This window comes from Lethenteron reissneri, chromosome 20, assembly GCF_015708825.2.
Source record: "Lethenteron reissneri isolate LAM-NWPU_2019-01 chromosome 20, ASM1570882v1, whole genome shotgun sequence".
Taxonomy (NCBI): domain Eukaryota; kingdom Metazoa; phylum Chordata; class Hyperoartia; order Petromyzontiformes; family Petromyzontidae; genus Lethenteron; species Lethenteron reissneri.
Window position 1 is genome coordinate 274833 of NC_083798.1, and position 12956 is coordinate 287788.

Consider the following 12956-nt stretch of genomic DNA (forward strand, 5'->3'; position numbering starts at 1 on the left):
GAGGGGTGAGTGGAGGGGGAGGACGTCACACACCACCCGCTCACAGGGAGCAGGGAGGCAGACGTCGGCCCCCACAGTATGAAATGTTCCCCAATCTTTCATTCGGTCTCTATTTCCTCCGTAAATGCCCCTTTTCATCCTCGCTGTGCATCGTTTCATCCTTCCACTCTCACCTCCATTTAGACTCGCTAAGTAACGGCCCATCTATCCTCTCCTCCATCTATCAACTATCCATCCCTCTGTCCCTACCACCGCTCTTTCCTACATCCAATGTTACCAAGCCAACCCTTCAGTTAACTCCACTGCCTCGCATCCCTCTGTCACCCCGTCCCTCCATACATTTGCAATCTCTCCCAATAGACATTCTTAAAACATCTCTGTGTATATTTACCCACCCATTCTTCCATCCATTCATGAAATCTCTCTCCATCCCTACCTCCATCTCGCCATCCCTCCACCCATTCATAAAATATCTCTTCATCCCGACCTCCATCTCGCCATCCCTCCACCCATTCATAAAATCTCTCTCCATCCCTACCTCCATCTCGCCATCCCTCCACCCATTCATAAAATCTCTCTCCATCCCTACTTCCATCTCGCCATCCCTCCACCCATTCATAAAATATCTCTCCATCCCTACCTCCATCTCGCCATCCCTCCACCCATTCATAAAATCTCTCTCCATCCCTACCTCCATCTCGCCATCCCTCCACCCATTCATAAAATCTCTCTTCATCCCTACCTCCATCTCGCCATCCCTCCACCCATTCATAAAATCTCTCTCCATCCCTACCTCCATCTCGCCATCCCTCCACCCATTCATAAAATCTCTCTCCATCCCTACCTCAATCTCGCCATCCCTCCACCCCATTCATAAAATCTCTCTCCATCCCTACCTCCATCTCGCCATCCCTCCACTCATTCATAAAATCTCTCTCCATCCCTACCTCCATCTAGCCATCCCTCCACCCATTCATAAAATCTCTCTCCATCCCTACCTCAATCTCGCCATCCCTCCACCCCATTCATAAAATCTCTCTCCATCCCTACCTCCATCTCGCCATCCCTCCACTCATTCATAAAATCTCTCTTCATCCCTACCTCAATCTTGCCATCCCTCCACCCCATTCATAAAATCTCTCTCCATCTCTACTTCCATCTCGCCATCCCTCCACCCATTCATAAAATCTCTCTCCATCCCTACCTCCATCTCGCCATCCCTCCACCCATTCATAAAATCTCTCTCCATCCCTACTCATCATGGCTTGGCTTCGCGAACGAAGATCTAGGAAGGACATCCACGTCTTCTGCAGGCACGCTGGTGGCTGAAGAGGCCTATGCGGGACAGGCAGGTCCTGCCACAACAGCTGCAAGTGAAGGTCTCATCTGGGATGGGTGCTGAGGGATCACGGTTCCTCCTCCTTCTCCTTTTGTCCTCCATACGGGCCCTGCGGGTATCTTCGAAGAAGGAGGTGGCCTGGTGGACTGTGTGCCGCCAGGAGTTGCGATCAGCTGCTTGTGTTGCCCACTGACGGTGATCGATGCAGCAAGCAGTGAGGGACTTCTTCAGGGAGTCTTTGTATCGCTTTCGTGGTGCCCCTATGTCGCGATGGCCAGAGGACAGTTCCCCATACAGCACAATCTTAGGCAAGCGGTGGTTCTCCATCCTGGCGATGTGCCCTGCCCAACGAAGCTGTGTCTTGAGGACCATGGCCTCGATGCTGATGACCTTCGCTGACTTGAGGACTTCAGTGTTGGCGACGAAGTCACTCCAGTGAATATTGAAGATTGTGCGGAGGCAGCGCTGATGGAAACGCTCGAGGAGACTCAGGTGACGACGGTACGTGACCCATGACTCAGCGCCATACAGGAGAGTGGTCAGCACAACAGCTTTGTAGACGTTGACCTTTGTGGCTCTTTTAAGGTTTCTGTTGTTCCAGACACGTTTGTATAGTCTGCCAAATGCACTGTTTGCCTTGGCCAGCCTGTTGTCGACTTCGTTGTCGATCTTGGCGTCAGACGAGATGACGCACCCCAAGTAGCTGAACTGGTGGACAGCTTTCATTTCTGTTTGTTCAATGAAGATGCTTGGTGGATGGTGCTCCTCCTGGGGTGCGGACTGATGAAGAACTTCAGTCTTCCTCAGGCTGACTTCAAGGCCGAAGATCTGAGCTGTTTTCGCGAAACAGGACGTAATTCGCTGCATAGCTGCCTCTGTATGAGCAAAGAGGGCGGCATCGTCAGCAAAAAGCAGCTCCCTGATCAGTTGCTCCATGGTCTTTGTGTGGGCCTGCAAACGCCTCAGGTTGAACATCCCTACTACCATCTCGCCATCCCTCCACCCATTCATAAAATCTCTCTCCATCCCTACCTCCATCTCGCCATCCCTCCACCCATTCATAAAATCTCTCTTCATCCCTACCTCCATCTCGCCATCCCTCCACCCATTCATAAAATCTCTCTCCATCCCTACCTCCATCTCGCCATCCCTCCACCCATTCATAAAATCTCTCTTCATCCCTACCTCCATCTCGCCATCCCTCCACCCATTCATAAAATCTCTCTCCATCCCTACCTCAATCTCGCCATCCCTCCACCCCATTCATAAAATCTCTCTCCATCCCTACCTCCATCTCGCCATCCCTCCACCCATTCATAAAATCTCTCTCCATCCCTACCTCCATCTCGCCATCCCTCCACCCCATTCATAAAATCTCTCTCCATCCCTACCTCCATCTCGCCATCCCTCCACCCATTCATAAAATCGCTCTTCATCCCTACCTCAATCTTGCCATCCCTCCACCCCATTCATAAAATCTCTCTCCATCCCTACTTCCATCTCGCCATCCCTCCACCCATTCATAAAATCTCTCTCTATCCCTACCTCCATCTCGCCATCCCTCCACCCATTCATAAAATCTCTCTCCATCCCTACCTCCATCTCGCCATCCCTCCACCCATTCATAAAATCTCTCTCCATCCCTACCTCCATCTCGCCATCCCTCCACTCATTCATAAAATCTCTCTCCATCCCTACCTCCATCTAGCCATCCCTCCACCCATTCATAAAATCTCTCTCCATCCCTACCTCAATCTCGCCATCCCTCCACCCCATTCATAAAATCTCTCTCCATCCCTACCTCAATCTCGCCATCCCTCCACCCCATTCATAAAATCTCTCTCTATCCCTACCTCCATCTCGCCATCCCTCCACCCATTCATAAAATCTCTCTCCATCCCTACCTCCATCTCGCCATCCCTCCACCCATTCATAAAATCTCTCTCCATCCCTACTACCATCTCGCCATCCCTCCACCCCATTCATAAAATCTCTCTCCATCCCTACCTCCATCTCGCCATCCCTCCACCCATTCATAAAATCTCTCTCCATCCCTACCTCCATCTAGCCATCCCTCCACCCCATTCATAAAATCTCTCTCTATCCCTACCTCCATCTCGCCATCCCTCCACCCATTCATAAAATCTCTCTCCATCCCTACCTCCATCTCGCCATCCCTCCACCCATTCATAAAATCTCTCTCCATCCCTACCTCAATCTCGCCATCCCTCCACCCATTCATAAAATCTCTCTCCATCCCTACCTCCATCTCGCCATCCCTCCACCCATTCATAAAATCTCTCTCCATCCCTACCTCCATCTAGCCATCCCTCCACCCATTCATAAAATCTCTCTCCATCCCTACCTCAATCTCGCCATCCCTCCACCCCATTCATAAAATCTCTCTCCATCCCTACCTCCATCTAGCCATCCCTCCACCCATTCATAAAATCTCTCTCCATCCCTACCTCCATCTCGCCATCCCTCCACCCATTCATAAAATCTCTCTCCATCCCTACCTCCATCTAGCCATCCCTCCACCCCATTCATAAAATCTCTCTCTATCCCTACCTCCATCTAGCCATCCCTCCACCCCATTCATAAAATCTCTCTCCATCCCTACCTCCATCTCGCCATCCCTCCACCCATTCATAAAATCTCTCTCCATCCCTACCTCCATCTCGCCATCCCTCCACCCATTCATAAAATCTCTCTCCATCCCTACCTCAATCTCGCCATCCCTCCACCCATTCATAAAATCTCTCTCCATCCCTACCTCCATCTCGCCATCCCTCCACCCATTCATAAAATCTCTCTCCATCCCTACCTCCATCTAGCCATCCCTCCACCCATTCATAAAATCTCTCTCCATCCCTACCTCAATCTCGCCATCCCTCCACCCCATTCATAAAATCTCTCTCCATCCCTACCTCCATCTCGCCATCCCTCCACCCATTCATAAAATCTCTCTCCATCCCTACCTCCATCTCGCCATCCCTCCACCCATTCATAAAATCTCTCTCCATCCCTACCTCCATCTCGCCATCCCTCCACCCATTCATAAAATCTCTCTCCATCCCTACCTCCATCTCGCCATCCCTCCACCCATTCACAAAATCTCTCTCCATCCCTACCTCCATCTCGCCATCCCTCCACCCCATTCACCAAATCTCTCTCCTCCACCCATTCCTCGCGTTTGCATCCCGCCCTCCTCGTCCCCTCCCTCCTCCCTCCCTTCCTCCAGCCGCTGGGGCACAGCAGGCACCACCCCACCCTCCCTCCCCACGCGATCTCCCTCCTCCTCCTCCCTCCTCCTACCGCTTGCTCTCTCCCTCTCCCTGCTGTCTGTCTCGCGGAGAGAGAGAGAACGCGGGGGCAGCCTCACGCAGATACACAGACCACACAACACCCACGACACACATCCCAGCCATCTTGGCTGCTGCGCCGCGCGACGGGAGGGAGCCGTGCCACGCCAGAGGAGCGCCGCAGCACGCCGCGCCTCGCTCTCCCCGCGTCTCCGCGCTGCGAGGAGGGAGACGCTGTGGCTCTCGCTCTCTCTCTCCTCTCTGTGGCAGAGGCACGGGAGAGGCTGAAGCTGGGTGGGTTTTTTCGTTGTTGTTTTTTTTGCGCAATGGATTTATTGCTGCGAGTGAAGAACCGCGTGGACTAAAATCTTCATCATCACCATCATCGTCACCACCTCTCCTCCCTGCGCTGGTAATGCCTCGACACACACGCACGCACACACACGCAGGGGTGGTGGGGGGGGGTGCACAGCGCGGTACACGGAGACAAAGATCCCCCGTACAGCCTTAACAGACTGTTGGGGCAAGTGCTGTTAGCGGGCAGCACGTCTGAAGGCCGGCACGGCACACGCGAGAGGGTGGGTGGCCAGAACCACGCCCGGCCGCCTTTGTCTCCCCTTATGGCGCTGTTTACTTCACACCGCAGCAGGTGATAATTTGAGGCTGAGTCGACCTAGGGGAGGAGGCCCAGGACCGGTTCAGATAATCGTCCCGGTGGTGTTGGCCGTGAGCGGGAATCGAACTCGGGTGGCCGGGTTCATAGCGCGATGTAGCGCACACCGCTGCTCCAATGAATACAAACACACACACAGGTTCCCTAGATAGCCTCAACAGACTGTTGGGGCAAGGGCTGATAGAGCGAGATGCACTTTCGAAGGCCAGCACGGCACGCGTGAAAGGATGGGTGGCCAGCGTCACGCCCGGCCGCCTTTGTCTCCCCGGTGCCGATGTTTGATGCTCGAGGCTGAGTCGACCTAAGGGATGGATGCCCCACGACCGGTGTTTCACCACTCTTCATTTATCGGTCGTGAACGGGAATTCAACTCGGGTCGCCGGGTGTGTAGCGCAGTGCGCTGAACCACTACGCTGCCGAGTACACTCAAAGAAGACGTACACACACACATACACACACACATACACACAACACGTACACACACATACACATAACACGTACACACACATACATACACATAACACGTACACACACATACACATACATACATACACACAACACGTACACACACACATACACACAACACGTACACACATACACACAACACGTACACATACACACATACATACATACACACAACACGTACACACACACATACACACATACACACAACACGCAAACATACATACACACATAACACGTACACACATACATACATACACACATACATACACACATACAGACTGCACACACATACACAACACACGTACATACATACACACATATACACATGCATATACAACACACACACACACAACACACACATACACACAAAGACACACAACACACGTATACATACACACACAACTAGAACGCATTATACAGGGGACACACAAGGTGTATTTCCACACCCATGTAGTATACATCCCGTAGGGTATAACACAGTGTACACACACCCATAGAGTATACACACCTATAGAGTATATACACATAGTGTACACACACCCATAGTGTACACACACACAGTGGAAACACAGTGTACACACATATGGTTTACACACCCATAGTACACATACACGCGGATTGTGTACACACCCATTGTGTACACACACCCAGAGCGTATACATAAACATATGGTATACAGACACACACACACAGTACACAGTAGTACACAGTACACACAGAGTACACACACACAGTACACACAGAGTACACACACACAAGTACACAGTAGTACACACAGAGTACACGGACACGTGCACGCACGCGCGAGTCGTGTACACTGAGACAAGGATTACCACGCGTCCGATGATTGCGGAGTTGAGCTCGAGGGTGGCATTAGACCACCACCCAGTGTCTATCCACTGCTGGATGAAGGCCCTTCCCGCGCCGTCTACGACGCGGGGAGCGGTGGCGCAGCGGTTAGCGCGACGCTGCGCTCCGAGCGCGGGCGGCCCCAAGTTCGATTCTGTACCCACGGCCGGTCACGATTATCTGGACCGGTCCCGAAGGGGCCGTCCGTTTAGTAGGGACGCAGTGAAATCTGTCAGAACTTAACCCCCCCTCCACCTGCGTACGTGCAGCCTGACGCACCCCCACCCCCCGAATCCTATAGAACGGCCGATATTTAATCCACCAAGAAACGATTAAGGATCAATAATATTCACGTGGTTTAAGCAAACAGATAGTCCACCGCCGCCGGACTATCTTAACTCATTTGAAGGCCAATGTAGACGAATTATTATCGAGGCTTCACCCCCCCCCCCAACCCCGTTTCCTATGCGTACATTGTCAGTACATCCCCCCCCATACGCACGCGTACGCATTGGGGTGAGCCCCCCCAAGCCCCCCGCACCGGCACTCACTGGGGGCCGAGTCGCACCGAGGGGAGGCCCAGGACCGGTTCTGGTGGTGGCCGTGAGCGGAATCGAACTCGGGTCGCCGGGTTCGTAGCGCCCCACAATGCACACACACACACACCGTGTGCGCGCACACACACGCCGTGTACATACACACACAGTGTACACACACACAGTGTACACACACACAGTGTACACACGAACACCTTATACACACACACCGTGTACACACGTGGATGCTTACAACCATCCATTAGCATGGCACTGTCACTAAGTGACAGTGCCATCATCGCAGCACTTGTGTCAAGCTAGGTGCATATTACACAAAGACCAAAGATACACACATACACACCTTAGACTCACACAAACACTCCCATGTCCCTGTGAGCTCCGCACACAATCCAGCGTGGTTAAACCCCGGGATGGATCGTGAGCAAGGCCAGCCTGAATGTGTCAACCCCACAGCACACCCCCTTGTCACGGGAGTCCGACGTTTCGCAGGCGTAGAGAAGGGAGGGCGCGTCAACTGTGCCGAGAAAGACCCGCAGCATCGTATGGAGCAAACAGGCCAGGTAGTTGCCACAACGCAGCGTTACTTGGCTGATGAAAATATAATTCCGCTCGACAGATTCGAGCGCGGGGACCCTCCGCTGCCAGACTGGGACACGGTGTCATCAGCACGTTGCCCAGGCACGGTAACTTTTCCTCTCTCTCTCTCTCCACAGCTGCTGCCCAATCACTTGCGATGAGTGGAGGGGGGTGGAGCGTTTTAGTGACATAAGATAGCCAGGCAGGTGATTTGTTTTGTGTAACACGTAGTAGGCTTTCGCGACCAATATCATCCATAATATAGGGGGTTTTTTTTTTGGGGGGGGGGTTAGATCGTGTAAATATTAATGTTGTCGTTTAACCCGCCACCACCCGACAGCTAATTCGTAAGGTTTGTCACTAAACAGATTTGGCTGTCGCCTGATGGTGCTAGTTGTAATTACTGGAAAAACGTCGCGTTCAGATTGTGAATGTTGTGGATTTGCTCTCCAACACACCGGTTAGTGCTGTACTAGTAACAAATTGGCACGTTCTGTTTACGTGACAAACCTTACTCATTGGCCGTGTCGGGTGGTGGCGGGTTTAACGACGCATTTATATTTAGGCGATCTAACCCGAAAACCCTCAATTATGGATGCTTTGTTTTGGTTGGGCTAATTGTAAGACTTCCATATCTTAGTGGCACGTTTCAGGTACAGTAGCAATGTCTCTCAAATCTTTCTCAGAGTTGGAATCAAATTACCAGATCATCAACATACATAATAACATGGTCGATCAGTCTCCCATTGTATCTGTACCGGATGGAAATTACTCTGGTATAGCCATGGAAAGCACCTCAGCCTGTTTGGTGGTAACAACAAGAGATGTCAAATGGTGTAAGGGCAATAGGACATCGCGCACCCCAAGGTGAATAGGGAATGTCCCTGACTCACGGCCACGCAGCTTTACCAACTACGACCATTTTTTTTATCTTACTAGGTAAGGCACACTGAGCTATATCGCGGCTCTTTCTTCAGAAGCGACCTGGACACGCATGATAATAGCTCAACGAAGTGGCTTATCATCACGCGGACATTTGTAGCAGTAGCCAAATACTCTGGACTCGGGCCTGCCCACCATCACGATGGTCCTTAATGATTGTGAGCAGATGGTCATGGACCCTTGAGAGCACAACGAATAACCCAGAGTCCTGGCCACTATTTCATAGAACCGTAGGGCCTGGCCAGGTCACGAACGCGGCGATGTAATTGTGTAGGTCCCGTGGCAATTCCCTCCACTTCTGCTGTAGCAAAGAGGCGAGAGAGAATATGGCGTCTGTGAAGGACCGGCCCCGACCAAAAAGCCGCACGCAATGTGTAACATCGTTAAAACAACTCATACACGCTCGTCAAGTCACATCGTGTGCCCTCGAGAGAGAGAGAGAAAATTACAATGGGCGACATTTCGCGCTATGGGCCCTACTTCATAGCTCGTCCAGAGAGAGTTGGAGACGGCACTGTACACCGTGGGGCCTGATGGGAATGTATGGACACGCCGATGTGTACTGCAGACACCCTGGAGCACTGGGTACTGAATTAAGTCTGAGTCGACTTAGGAGATGGACAGGACGCGGTCATATATCGCTTGCCGCTGACAATTGTCTGGGGATGGGAGTCGTACTGAGGTTGCAGGGTTCCCAGCACACTGCCACTAATAACGACGTCACCGCTCCCCATGGACATCACCACAAACACACGTCCACCACACACACACCACAAAGACAAAGCACACGAGGGGTGGGTGGCCAGCACCACGCACACACATACACCCCACACCCACACACCACACACACACCACGCACACACATACACCGCGCACACACATACACCACGCACCCACATACACCACGCACACACATACACCCCGCACACACACCGCACACACACACACCACGCACACACATACACCACGCACCCACATACACCACACCCACACATACACCACGCACACACACACACCGTACACACACACACCGCACACACACACACCGCACACACACACCGCACACACATACACCACGCACCCACATACACCACGCCCACACATACACCACGCACACACACACACCGCACACACACACACCGCACACACACACACCGCACACACACACACCGCACACACACACACCGCACACACACACACCGCACACACACACACCGCACACACACACACCGCACACACACACACCGCACACACACACACCGCACACACACACACCGCACACACACACCGCACACACACACCGCACACACACACCGCACACACACACCGCACACACACACCGCACACACACACCGCACACACATACGCCCCACATACACACACACACCGCGCACACATACGCCGCGCACACACACACCGCGCGCACACCGCACACACATCCACCACGCACCCACACACCGCACACACATACACCATCCACACACAAATACACCACACACACACAAATACACCACACACACACAAATACACCACACACACACAAATACACCAAACACACACAAATACACCACACACACACAAATACACCACACACACATACACCACACACACACCACACACACAAATACACCACATACGCCACTACCACAATCACAAACACCCAGCACAAACGACAATGGGAATATTGTAACGATGCATTAAACGTGAAGACGACGACGATGATGGCAATGGCTCCCATCAGGGGGTTTGACTCCTCTCTTTGTGGTTCGCGTTGTCCCACGCGAGCTGCGAGGGAGTCTGGTTGGCCCCTGGTGGGCTCTGGGCGGCCTTCCGAGGACGTCGGTGGGGCAGCGGTGGTGGAGTGGTGGTGGAGCGGTCAGCGCCACGCTGCGCTACGAAATCGGCGACCCGAGTTCGATTCCCGCTCATAGCCAAAAACCGGTTGACGATTATCTGGACCGGTCGTGGGCCTCCTCTAAGTTGACTCGGCCTCAAAATGAGTACCCAGTGCGGCGTGTAAACATCACCGCTAGGGAGACAAAGGCGGCCTGGCGTTGTGGTGGCCACGCACCCCTTCGCGTGCCGCTCCGGCCTTCGTCGGTGCCGCTCGCGAACAGCACTTGTCCCAACGGCCTGTTCCAAGCTATACGGGAGATCTTTGTCTTTGGGGGTGGTGGCTTGGGAGGGCGAACGGCGTGGGATGGTGTGCAGCTCGCGCGGACCGCGAGGCCGGTGGCATGTTGTACGTTCAACTTCTTTTCCATCCTGCGTAGCCAACCGTGCGGGGTGTCGCCGGGATAGTTGAAGTTTAACATGCAAATGTTTTGTTCACGCGTGGCTGTGTGTTTTCCTGGTTGTGGTCTGGTTTGCTGTCCTGCTCAAGCTTGGGAATTATTGTGCTCGTGCAAAGTGATCTGGGCTGGGTGGTGTGGTTGCATGGGTTGATGCAACCTGGGTTGGTGCGGTTGCATGGATTGATGCAATCTGGGTTGGGTTGGTGTGGTTGCATGGATTGATACGATCTGGGTTGGGTTGGTGTGGTTGCATGGGTTGATACAGGTTCGGTTGGTGTGGTTGCATGGGTTGTTGCAATCGGGGTTGGGTTGCTGTGGTTAGAGTGGGGTCACGGTGGAGTTTGTTGCTTGAGTCTTTGTACAAATATCAACCAACAACCCAACCAACAACAACCCATCCACCAACCACACGACCACCAACAACCCAACCACCAACAATCCAACCACCAACCACCCTCCCACCAACCAACCAATCACCAACAACCCATCCACCAACAACCCAACCACCAACAACCCAACCACCAACAACCCAACCACCAACAACCCAACCACCAACAACCCAACCACCAAAAACCCAACCACCAACAACCCAACCACCCAGCCACCACCAACTCGCCATAATCAGTGGCCACCGGCACCCAAGCAGACCCTGTGTCATCCGTGATGATGGTCGCTCGTTCGGCCAACAACCTTACGACAGAATTTTGGGTAAATTCACTAAAATCTCCAAAGACATATGCCCCCTGCATAGACACATTTTAACTCCAGTTTTTTCAGTACAGCACCGCATTACGATATGCACTGTTTTGCAAGACAATTACATGGTATTTATATCACAGTGTTGGAAATTATCATCATCATCAACCGTGGTCTATCCACGCAACTGGCCACCCCCCGTGCTCCTGCGACGCTTCGATCCGTCGCACTCCTGCGGTGAGCCGACCTCGTTCCCTCCCCTTGGCTTCCATTCCGTCGCCAGTCTCATCTGTTGGTTGTCGTCGCTTCACCGCGACTCTGCCCTGCTAGCGCTGGAGCCACTTGCGCTTACGTCATCAACACGACGTCCGTGATTTTCACTCGTTTCATGCTCTTTGAGCTCCTCTTAAGAGAGGCAGAGGATGATGACGACGATGACGACGACGATGACGACGACGATGATGGTCGTGACGAGTTAATTTGTTCTTGTCATGGCACGGTGTAACAATGCAATAACTTCAACTTGTACCACGCCGCCGCAGTCAGTGCTCTCACTCTCGATGAGACTTGCAAGGAACCACGGGCAAACCGGAAGGCTGCCCACGGGGTGAGACAGTGCCCAACCATGCCCAAGCTTCGTGGTCCCCTATACATCTACAGGTGTTATTGGCCAATTAATGAGTCGTAGGAGAAATCCAATGCGTGCGAGGGGGCAACGCTTTATCCCATAAAGACAGAACAATCAAGGTCCACATTTCCGTTGTACGGCCGTCTGGCGAGCCAGAGTATGGCTCCTTCACAACATTCACGCGGCAATCTACCGACCCTCGATTCTGCAGGTGGCAGGCCACGTGCATAGCCACCACCACCGCTGTCGCCGCCGAGGCTATAATATGAAGCTGCGAGTTGTGTACGCTGATTTGTGTTTGCTGTTGTTGTTGGTGTTGTTTTCCGAAGGTTTGCAGGGAGAAAAATAACTTTGTGCCGCAGAGAGAGAACCAAGAGGGACATTTCGACCAAAATGTCACTTCCTCGCCCGCCATCTGCCATGCGTGAGTCTCGACGAAATCCGCGCATTCCCCGCTGCGCCATCCCGGTTTCGCAGTCGCAGCCCGAACAGTCCGGAACGTCGCTCCAGGAATGATATCGGCCACCAGCCACACCCATCCATTCACACCTATTTTGTCGTCTTGACGCCGCATTGGTGTGCAGGAATATGAGGGCACATTAATAAAGGATCATTACGGAGGGGCTTAACCT

At 52.8% G+C, this 12956-nt stretch overlaps 1 protein-coding gene across 4 annotated transcripts in view; it reads left to right on the forward strand.

Moving 5' to 3' along the window:
* Positions 1–4629: 4629 nt before the first annotated feature.
* The window catches only part of ADCY3 (adenylate cyclase 3), a 96357-nt gene continuing 88030 nt past the window's right edge, over positions 4630–12956 (forward strand). For 3 of the 4 annotated variants that reach the window (XM_061554501.1, XM_061554503.1, XM_061554504.1), the window contains exons 1-2: positions 4630–5056; positions 12654–12748. The gene's annotated coding sequence lies outside the window, so the exon portion shown is untranslated. The remainder of the gene's footprint in view (positions 5057–12653; positions 12749–12956) is intronic. The other variant, XM_061554502.1, reaches the window with a different exon arrangement.